At 38.8% G+C, this 11,891-nt stretch overlaps 1 long non-coding RNA gene across 1 annotated transcript; it reads left to right on the forward strand.

Annotated features, from left to right (window-relative positions):
• Nucleotides 1–244: 244 nt before the first annotated feature.
• Nucleotides 245–3,246, forward strand: LOC131011478 (uncharacterized). The gene is made up of 3 exons (XR_009096944.1): nt 245–501; nt 2,461–2,524; nt 3,033–3,246. It is a non-coding gene; the product is annotated as an uncharacterized LOC131011478 (long non-coding RNA).
• The last annotated feature ends 8,645 nt before the right edge of the window (nt 3,247–11,891 follow it).

The raw sequence follows: 11,891 nt of genomic DNA on the forward strand, positions 1-11,891 counted from the left end.
ATTATGCTATGGTATTTTATTAATGAGTAACATTTCCATAATTTTTGTGATTAATATTTAATCACCCTTCTCACACTTTATTTTAATTTCCCTACCATGTGACTAAATACCATAATTTGCCAAGTGTATTAAGTGAGAGTGTAGAGATTGAGAGTGTAGAGATTAGAGAGAGAGACCAATGCAATTAATGCCATATATTCTTAAAGATTTTCAAATCTTTCCAAATATTCTCAAGATTAGCAAATCCTTCCAAATCTTGCAAAATCTCTCTCTCACCTCACTCCCTCATTTTCGATCACCACCTTCTCTCCCTCATCTCTCACTTCACCTCCATTGACAACCATTAACGAGACCTTCGGAGCTTCACAAAATCACACCAAAATCACAAATCACCCTCTAAATCTTACACTAAACACTTCCACCTCCTTGAATTCAAGAAGATCTTTGGAGTTTGATCTTCAAAGTTAGAGAGAGAAAGTTTGGTTTTGGGTGTAAGTTTGGGTAAGTGAGCTTTAAATTCATAGATATAACTTGTATGATGATATATATGAGTATATTTGAAGGATTGAAGCAAGAAATCACCCCCTCTCTTATTCTTCATAATTTTCGAAAATATGGGTCTCATACCCTTCAAAAAAAATTTCTTTTTCTTTTCTTGATTAGGGGTGAAAAATGAGTTTTATATGATGATTGGTGAAGATTGATGTGTGTTGTGAAGTATGTGCTTAGAAATGAGAAAGTTTGATGTAGTTTAGTTTACCCAAAATTGGGAACTTTTGAGTTGATGATTTAAATGATGAATTGATGATGTAGATGAGTCCATGAGATGTATATGATGATGATTGATGGAGTAAATTGAGTATATGATGTCAATTAATGATTTTGATATGAGTTAGTTTACTAAAATTAGGGATATGTGTATCGATGCTCTAATTTGTAAATTGATGGATTATATGTGAGATAAATGGGTTAAAATTTATAGATATATGATGAGATTAAAGATCCATGTGTGTTTATAAAATTTCAAAGAGTTTAATTTAATAAAAATTAGGACTTTCTTGTCTATGTGTCTATTAAGTGATTTGGCTTAAGATATATGAAATTGAGCATGATATTAGTGTTTTAATATGTTTGATTAAGTCTATTGTTGGCTAAGTGAAATTTTGACTTGAGTTAGTTTATGAGAGTTTTTGAGTTCTCATAATTTGAGAAGTCGATGATTGATTAAATGAGGTCTATTTTGCTTTATGACCATTATGTGAAAGTTTGTCATGTTTTATAAAGAGTTTTATGTTGATACATGAAGTTTCATTAGAGTTTAGTTTATTTGATAAAAGGGAATTTATATGTGTGAAATGAGTTATATGATGTATGAGGTCATTAATGAATGATGGAGTGATTTTGAGCATGAGAATGAAAAGAAAATTGAATTGATGCGTTCGTTGAAACGTTTCCCTTGAGATTTGAGTTAAGATGTAAAAGAGGAGAGTTAACTTGAGTATGATGAGTATTATAATGTTTTTGAATGTTTGTGAGTGTTATATGTGTTTAAGATGAGCTTTGATTGGTTTTCTTTGAAGGAATGTTGAGTTGAGCATTTAAGAGTTTGAGATGAGATTTTGGTGATTTTCGTAGGCTTACTGACCTACTGTGATCGACGGTTTTTCGATGTCAAAAAGCTTTGAAAATTTTATAGAACGTCTCTACATGAGTCTTGAGCACCCCTGTAAAATTTCAAGTCCTTTGGACTTCATTTACTATTTTTATAAAATACAAAACTTAAACTGCATATTTCTACCGAGAGTTGCAGAGAACAGGGGAAAGAGTCATTATTTTCAGTGTCTTCCTGTGTAATCTAGCCTTCCAAATTTTTATGGTATTAACCTTATTGTGTTAGCTAGATATAAACCAAATGTGAGCCCAGTTTGACAACATTTACTATTTTTCAAAAATCAAAGTTTTCGATTGCTCAAAACTGCCGAATATGGTAGACTGTAGTAAAACAGTCATATCTCCCAAACCACTTGGAGTTTTTGACTCTACTTTTTTTTATATGAAACTAGACTCGAAGACCTTTCTTTTGGTATGAGTCTAGAGTCCAGGAGATGTCGGAGTCAGAACTGGTTAATTTTTGAAGTTGAGTCAGTGTATAAACAGAGCATGTTTTGATGATGTTTGATTGTATTTTCTTATGTGCCTTACGTGTTTGTGTTGCCTATGTGTTTGAGTGAAAATTAGACGAGTCTTATATGAGAGATAAATCGAGACTTAGAACCATGATTTTCTTGAAACCTATCCTTGAGCTTAAGGATTTGAGATGAGTGGAGAGTCTATATAGAGTTGAATAAGGAAATAGAATGTGAGATAGAGCAAGAGTTAAGGCATGAGATTAGTTAATGAGTTTCTAATTCAGATTCATTTTATGACATGAACCTTCGATGATGATGATGATCCCTGAAGACACGAGCAGAGCAAGGAAGTAAGTAACTCCGCTTTGACGGGAGATTTTGAGTAAGGTCTTCAGGTGGGCAATATTTTGAGTATACGTATTTCGTAAGAGCTTTCTAAAATGATTTGATGATGTTATGAGTTGATCAAATGCTTTGAGATAAATGATGTTTGAGAACTGTTTGACTTGCCAATTTTTGATGTTGAGCTTGTGTGTTACCCTCTACTGATGAGACGAATTCGGTCCTGCCTCAAGCGGGATTTTGTGCACAGAGGTGACTGTGAGCCGTCTTCGGGTCGGCCGGTTACGGTACTTGAGAGGGAGGCCTACTTCTCAGTACCTTTGATGATGAGTAGTGGATGTGGTACATACATGATGAATGTTTAAACTGCGCAGTTACTTATTTATGATGTTGATTATGAAAACTGCATGCACAGATTCGTTTAATGCTAACTTATTTCTGTGTATTGCTGAGAAGTGGCAAGCTTCAAACTTATAGCTCTAAGAGCACCTTTCTTGTTTTTCGGCGTTTGCCCACTGAGTATTACGTACTCACGCCCTGCATGTATTTCTAAATGTGCAGGCTAAGCGGGGAGCGAGATTGGTCTGGTGCTGGTGGTGAACCGTTTCAATCGATGTGATCATATTTAATATTGCCGTTATGATTGGTAGAGTCTTGATGATTAAAAATACTTCGTTTCCTTTCGAATCAAGTAATATACTCACGGTTATGTGTCTTCATACATATAATCGGTTCGCCTTTTGCTGCGATACTCTGCATTTTATGTTTCCTTATGAAAATTAAGCTATACCTGTTTTATTTTTGTTCGTGAAATTCCTGATAATTAAAAAGTTATAACGACGTTGACGATTTTACCCTTGGTTCATTTATGATGATTTTCCTTAGCATTCTTTAATGCGAGCTTCCGCTTGATGTTCAACCTATTCTTCTTATCTTTTATTCTTTTAAAAATAGTCGTATCGATACTCGTACCCCACTATCACTAGTGTCGGGAATCGGGCTGCGACAACCATATAGTTGGAATAACCTTATGAGATATAAATTGATCACAACTGAGATGACTCTAGGACGAGTCGTTGGTTTAGGCTGCAGTATATATGGAAGTAGTTTGTCTTGGCTACTTATTTATACTGGTGCGTGAAAACATATTGATAGAATCACAATGGGGTGTATTCTTCTGTCTGACCTAAGTGAAGAATCAAGATCTGGGTGACTTATTGAGACCTAAATCCTAATAAGATTTCAGATATATATATTAAATTGTGTATCACTTTGATTCACTATGGGTGAGAGTTATATATTAACTTGAGTACTCTATATCTTGGGTGATAGCATTTTATATATGGTATTTGGTAATTTGTATTAGGTACCCGTATCCGGTATAGGATAATAACATCTCCTTAAGGAGCTCAAAAGGTTTATTGCGTTAAACCCTACAGGTTGATTAAGTTCAGGCGCAATAATAAAGGTTGAGTGGTACTGCTTAAGGATTAATAAGAAATTAATTAATAAAAGCTGTCAGAAGCTTTAATTAATTAATGAATGTTGAATAATTTAAATACGGAGGTCTAATATGTCAAAATACAAGCCCCGACTCATCATCCACAATAAAGGGGTAAGTCAATATTGATTCTCTAGTGGAATGAATTAATATTTATGAATTAATTATGATCTAGGCTGAGCATAAGAATTAATTCATTTGAGGCCCATCTTTATTCCTTGTATTTGATCCCTGGACTGGCCCAAAGTCTCCTGAACCCAGTAGGCCGAGTAAAATAGGTCTGACTTATTAAAAGGCCCAAACTCTATATTTATAATTATAAATACAGTTATCTGCTCTCAGAACAGAACACACGTAAAATCATAAACTAGGTTTTCTGTGAGAGCATAGAAGAAAAACAGGGGCTATTTTTAGTCAGTATTTTTCTCTGGGAATCCTCGAAGTTTGTTGTCCATCCGACGTTGGGGATTGAGCGGGATACAATTCAGAAGGTCGCAGTTGGAGTCTGTTCTCAACAACCTTTGCATCCAATTCACAAGTAAGTAACTCTGACTCCAAGGTGCAACACTTAAATTAATAGGAGCGTGCTAGGAATTAATCGATGTATGATGAATTATGATATTCCGAGAAATGATCTGTATGGGCATTCCTTCACGATTAAGGCAATGTCAAATACTGATATTTGACTAACCAGTCCAAGAATCAGTTACGACTGATTATTTAATGCGAGCCACGTGGATTCAGCGGACTGATACTAAAGCCAAGTATCAGTTAAAAATTCTTCCTCGGACTGAACCTCTAAAGTTTAAAGGAAGCCACGCACTCCAGAAATACAGTTGCATTAAATGCAATATTCTCAGGATCGTCCTTTCTCTGTAGAGGCCCTTCCTTTTTGGTGATTACCTTTTCAGAGATGTCACCGTTCTCACCAAACAAAGGAACCTCGAAGGTTGAAGCCTCAGCCTAAGTTCAAATTACTCTCTAACGGAAGAATTCTTGAAGACCATTTCAGCCAACGGATCTATTCAAGACGTCTCCTATAAATAGAGCTTGAGGATCACTTCAATCTTCACCGATTCAACTACATAAGCTGAAGCGCTGCCGAATTCGTTACTTAGCATTCAAAGCCATTTCCAAAGTTTGAATCGAAGAAGAGAATCACAAAGCCAAATATCAGTCACTGCTGATTGCATACATTCTCTTAGAACTTAAGCAAATATTGTATATCCAAAGCCTATGTATAACTGATTACAGAGAACTTGTTCTTTGTAATCTAGTTGGCAAGTTTTCGAACCTCTTTTCAATCGACCAAATCGAGAGTTTGAGTTGTAAGGAGTTCAGACCAGTGCTCTATCTCCGAAGAGATCTTAGTGCCCAGTATGTGCTAAGAGTGAGAAATCCAACCAGGTGTGTTGGTACTGAAGATAGGATCTTCAGTTGTCTAGGTTTGCTGTGCACCCGTAAGCGTAGTTTACTGTGCACCCGTAAGCACATGCCCAGTGAAGTTGTCGGTCTGATCAACTGACCGTGGATGTAGGAAGTATTTTCCGAACCACGTAAAAGTCTTTGTGTTATTTACAGCTTTCAGTTTTTACATTCTTCATTGTGCACAAGCCTTCTCCAACTGAAAACTGATTAACTGCAAAGAGAAACTTAATTTCTGACAACGTAATTAATCTCACAGGCTATTTCGAAACAAAATTTTTCCATTGCGTGTGTTATTAGTCTAACTGATTTATCTTCAGATAGTCAGTAAGATTCATAACATCTCTTTGTTCAACAAACTTGACTGAAGCTTTATGTGTATCAATTAAAGTCTTTGACTTAACTGATAACTCTTTACTGAAGAGTATTCAGTATCAGTCGTCAACCTTGTTTTGCTAAAACTCTTTTAACTGAAAAGGTTGTGTCAGTTTATGATTCAAGTTTCATTTTCAAAAATAGCTTATACGTGTATTCCCCCCCCCCCATACACCTATTCGAGACGCTCTAGACCTAACAATATATATGGCTATTTGAGAAGTATTTGAGCATGAATAAGTGATAAGAGAAGAAACTGATCATTCCTTAAATTATTGGTTGAGAACCGAGTATGATGTCAAAAAGGAGAAGCCGAATTTGATTTTTCTTGAGTCGCTTGATCATGTATTTATGTTCTTGGGTATTATAAGAGCTTAATTTGAATTTTTGAGAATTTTTCATCGAAGAAGTCCGGAGTTTAGATAATTGCTTTTATGTTCAAGTTTGGAGTTAATTTGAGACCTTTCTAAAGCCAACTGACCTACTGTTTTCAACAGGTTTTTATTACCTAAAAGTTTTCAAAATTTTATGGTTAGTATATATGAGGTTCTTGAATACACTCATAAAATTTCAAGTCATTTGGACTTAATTTACTATTTTTCTAACATATAAAACTCCAACTGCAACTTTCAACATAAAATTTCAAAGAACAGACAATATAGCCACCTTTTTTAGTATCTTTCCGTAAAGTTTTAGCTTCCATATTTTTATGGTAAAGATAATATTGTGTTAGATAGCTACCCACTAAATTTCAAGCCATTTTAGTAATGTTTACTATTTTTCAAAAATCAAAATTTTCAATTGCACAAACTACCGGATATGGTAGACTATAGGAGAACAGCCATATCTGTTAAACCACTTGGAGTTTTTCAACATACTTTTTTTAAATGAAACTAGACTCAAATATTTTTCCGTTGATATGGGTCTCAAACCCAGGAGAGGTCCGAGGTGAATTGGATTAAATTTTTTGGTTTAAGACAGTGCAGAATGGTGTTTGAATGTGATAACTTATGTATGTGATTCTATGTGCCTTATGTGTCTATGTGTGCGTATGTGCTTGATTGCTTTTAATCTATTCCTATTTGAGTATTAAGTCGAGAGTAGGATTTGTGATTTCTTAGGATATATGTATATACTTAGGAAACTTGAGTTTAGAGTGACGGAATATCATTAAGATAGGATTGAAGTCTTTAGTAAGCGAGTTGCTAATTGAGGTTTATTTTATCTCATGAACCTTCTATGCGGATGATGATATCTGAAGACACAAGCAGAGGAAAGAAGTAAGTTGTCTCCACTTTGACGAAAGCTTGAGCTAAAGTCTTCAGGTGTGCATTACTTTCACTACCACTATTATGCGAGCCTTATTTTGAGTATACATATTATACGAGCTTTCTAAACTGTTTTGATGATGATGTTTATGAGTTTTTTTGTTGAGATAAATGTTGTTGAGAACTAATATTGACTTGCCAAGTTTTATGATAATGTTGAGCTTGTATGACTACCCTCTACTTTGAGATGAGACGAATTCAGATTCTGCTAAAAGTGGGATTTGTGTACACAGAGGTGACCACGAGCCGTCTTTCAGGTCGGCCGATCACGGTGCTTGAGAAGGAGGCCTACTTCTCAGTACCGTTGATGAGATAATGATAAGTTGTAGATGTGGTACATACTTGCTAAGTTTTGACAGCTGTTGTTCATTTATTTATGATGATTATGTTTTAACTGCAATACCCTGAATAACATGTTTCCTTGTGAATATTTAACTATACCCGCTTTGTATTTGTTCTTGAGAATCCTGATATTTTTGGAGTTATGATGATGACGACATTTATACATGAAGATGATATTATGGTGATTGCCTTAGCATGTTTTCATGTGAGCTTCCGCTTGATGTTCAACCTATTCTTCTTTTCTTTACCTATTCTTTTATTTAGTCGTATCGATACTTGACACACACCCGTCGTGCGGTGCGGACAAAATACCTGTGTATGCCCAGTACAGACAGTACACGCTCCTACTTCTCACAACAAGAACTTAGTCTTAGCGGTAAGCGTAGGGTCGAATCCCACAGGGAGTGAGGAACCACTTTGTTCTCCAACGACAAACTGAGGTGTCACAATTCTCAATCTGTATACTCTGCACAAGAAATAAACAAGATCAATAATAACAAAGAGGTGAGGTTATTCGGTTAGGTCATAACTGTTGTTAACATTCGTTTCGGTCATAGGCACACTGATGATCCGTCTATGATCCATACAAACCCAAGGCGTGGCCCAAAGACATTGGGGCGTTTCAAGGGGTTGTACTTCACATATAGGATGGTTGATCTCATTGTGGTCACTTGGTCCGAAGGTCACACAATCCCCGGTCACAAGGCAGTGCTTCACTTCTCCTTAGATGGTAGCCATACCCGTTACTCACCAAGTATGGCCCTCACCAACCTTCTCTCCCGAGGTCCCCAACTCAGCGCTTTGAGTGACACATGCCTCCTGGACACAACCATTTCCGGCTTTGTCAGCCGACCAGTCATAGACATGCTACGGCGCCGAGATTGCTTTCCTCGTTTGATAACCATGGCTTTATGCCTCGTCACAGTTGATGGATAGTCTCTAGAGAAGCCCAAGACTGAGGAAGGACAGTGTATCCCATCAATCATTTCCCCACCTTCCGGATCTACAACGCCTTTTGTTGACGCTGCTCAGCTACTCGGTCTTGGGCATACCGATTGTTGTACCTTGGTACACCCTGGCCTTTGCTTGACACGGACAGCGTTTTACCGAACGAAGATCACCCGTTAGGCCCCTACTGCCCATGGTTTCGAACAGATCCTTCCGGAACCACGAGATTCAACCGAAAGAACAAATGCCTCACGAATGTTTACATGTTAACAACAATTACTTCCACCCCTAAAACCTCACCTAAAGAATTACTCACACATAAAAGAATTCATAAATGTAAAATAGATCGAACACATGATAGAACGAAAAGAAATACTGGAATAGATAAATAATACCTAGGCTTCAAGCCTTCGATCTTGTTCAAAAGTAAAAACACAACGGAATAGGAAAAAGTACTGAAATGTAAATTGTTTTGGATGCCACACACGGCGAACTAAAGTGATAACTAAAGTAAAAACAAGAGTTTTTAAGTGCCAAGAGCTTGTGCACGCTGCACACCATTAGTCTTTTATACTGCCGAATGGTAGAGGTCTAACCCTAGCTGTGCCGGCTCCAAATCTTCGCTGGGATCTTCTTTCCTTAATTAGCTCGATCTTTGATTGATCCGATTGAAGATGGCGTCCAGCTGCAAGCTTAGTCAACCTTTCCCATTCTTTCGATCCTTCCAGTTTCTTCTTCCATCTTCCACTTGCTTCTTCGATATCTCTGAGATTGACCTTCCTTTTATGGCTCTGGCTGTCTGCTTCTCATGGTAACGATCAGACGGATTGCTCTTTTCGGTGCGGCTCATACCAGGTGGGTTGCTCCAGGTTCCCATGCCCCAAGTTGAACTGGAGAGGTACTTGTTGGCCGAAGCTCCATGCTGGTAAACATGACTTAGCAATCTGGGCTCGGTAATGCCCATTCTGACCGCATTTCCTCCGTTTCCGCTCTACTGATCTCCCTTCTTCCACAACTTTGTTTTCCCCCTGGACAGACCTGAACTGACACAAATAAAGAGAAAAATAGGGCCAAATGGCCCAAAAGTCGAAGACGCATCACATCTACACACTTAAAGCATACTTGCCCTCAAGTATGTAGGTGGATTCACAGAAGACACGGACGAAAAGGTTGAAAGAAAAGAAATAAAACTAAGAGACACGAAACTTGCATAGATTTCAGGGTCAAATCGTACCCACATGCATCATTCAGTTCAGTCAAACCACAAACCAGAGTAATGATCATGCATAAAGTGCGATGGTAGTCTCTCTTCTCGCTCAAGCACCGGGTTAAGTGTTTACACTCATAATTTGCTGTGCCAGTTCTTCTAAGAATTTGATCGAAGACTACAAGTTAAGCACACTAGTATGACTCATCAAATGGTCTTTATTGGGTTGTAATGGGGTATACGGAGCTAAGGTGAGGTATATATGGTCCAGTGGATAATTTCAGTATCACCCTTACTCAGTATATATGTTTAATACAGCTACAACCAACCCTTAATTCCCCCGCTTTCAATGGGGTTCATTTTTTTTTCTTTGATTCTTTTGTGGGCAATCATTTTTTATTCATCAATTTTTTTTGTGCCCAGATTTCTTTCTTTCTTATAATTCCCTGTTCACCATTTCATTTACTTCATAAATTCTTTCTCCTAGATATAGCAATAACAAGGCTCAAGAAAGAATGAATTCGACTCAAGTTGGCATACAAGGGATTCTTTTCACATTAAACATCAAAGAAAAATCTGGGGCCCTAAGTCAAAGAATCGTGCCCAAATCACACAAGTCATGTACTAGCAAAAATGAGTCCTCAAACAAAGTCAAGATTTCCTAGTCACAGCAAATTCTCACCATAAACATGCATTTTTCAATTTGGCCCTGATCTCACCGGTGGGGTACTCTCAGTATCCTCACAGCTACCATCATGCATTTCATACTCAATCCACCAATTCATACCAAGACTGAAATCAGCATGCACAATCCTTCACCATCAAACAATGCAAGTAGACTCGACTCAAACACAGATTAAACAGACACTAAAACAAGAAAAGCAAAAGATAAAATAAAACCTAATCTACGAGTTCAGGGGAAAAGTACTTAGTCGTTTTGGTCGGAGGATCTTGCCTCCGCATTCAGCCGGTCCATGATTGCTTTAAAGCCAACATCCATAGCCTCCCTCAGGGTTGTGATCTCTGCGCTCAGCATCAGCAGCTCGTCTTTCACTTCCTTCATTTCTGCCAACAACATCACGCTCTCGCTGCTGACAAGGCGGGGTGCCTCTTTCTCAAGTGGCCTTCTCGGTTCTGGTCTAGCTGCTACTACTCCCTCAGGATACACCAAACGGTATCTCCCGCCTTCGTCTGCCTCGACCACCCTCCAGCGCACGAACCTGCCTAAGTCCAGAAAGCGACTTTCGGCCAGGGCTGCATCATCTGAGCTCTTTGTGTCGAACTTAATGAGCTTTTCTGCCAAGATGGTCACCAGTGGGCAGAGCGAGAGGAACTTGTTGGTATGGGTTACCCCATACTGAAATTGAAGCGCCACGGTGAGCCCGAAGTTTACCTTTTTCCTCTCCATCATGCACCACAACAGGAAGACTTCCTGTTGGGTGACCACATTGGAACCTTCCAGCCGGCCGTAGATGTTGTAGGCCAGCCACCTGTGGCAGATCTGCAGGGCGGGGTGTTCTACATGCATTTTTCATCTCCTTTAGCGCATTTATTCATAGTATTTGGGCGTTTTCATTGAAGTTCTTGAGTGTCTTTGGTTTGATTTGTTAAATTTGTGTGGAATAGACTACTCGTCCGTGCTCGTGTTGTTTTTACAGGTTTTGGACTCGATTTGTGAAGTTTTGGATGAAGCGTAGTGGAATACGCGAAGTGACGAGTCCATAGGCACGAACGGGGCAAGAATCGGGCATCGGATGAGCAAGAACGGGCGCCGGGGCATCCGTGTGTCGGAGGACACGCGCCCGTGCGCGAGGACGGCGCCGGGAAGTCGTGCGGTCCGGGCAGCGGCCACATGCCACGGCCGCGCGAAGATGCAGAACTCGCTGGAAGACCGCGCGGGCCAGGCGCGCGGCCACGCGAGGAGACCGCGCGAGCTCGCGCGGCCCAGCCATGCGGCCGCGCGACCATGCCCGCGCGAGGCGCCGAATGTTGCCCAAATTTTCTGATTTTTCACCAAAAGCGCGTTTTTGGAGTATTTTAGAGCTTAGACGACCTAGGGCACATAAATACCTTCCTTTAGCTTATTCCAAATATCTTTTATCATATTCTGACTTTTCCTGAGAGCTGTGAGACACGGAGCAAGAGCAAGATTGAAAAATCTCGACTTCTCTACGGTTTTTCATAGTTTTATGTTTATTAGTTTTATTGAGATTGTGATTGTTAGTCATATGTCTATGTGTGGCTAAATCCCTTTTCCCAGGGTTTAGGGAGTAAACATGATTCGAATTTCTGAC

This window comes from Salvia miltiorrhiza, chromosome 2 (assembly GCF_028751815.1).
Source record: "Salvia miltiorrhiza cultivar Shanhuang (shh) chromosome 2, IMPLAD_Smil_shh, whole genome shotgun sequence".
NCBI classification, from domain to species: domain Eukaryota; kingdom Viridiplantae; phylum Streptophyta; class Magnoliopsida; order Lamiales; family Lamiaceae; genus Salvia; species Salvia miltiorrhiza.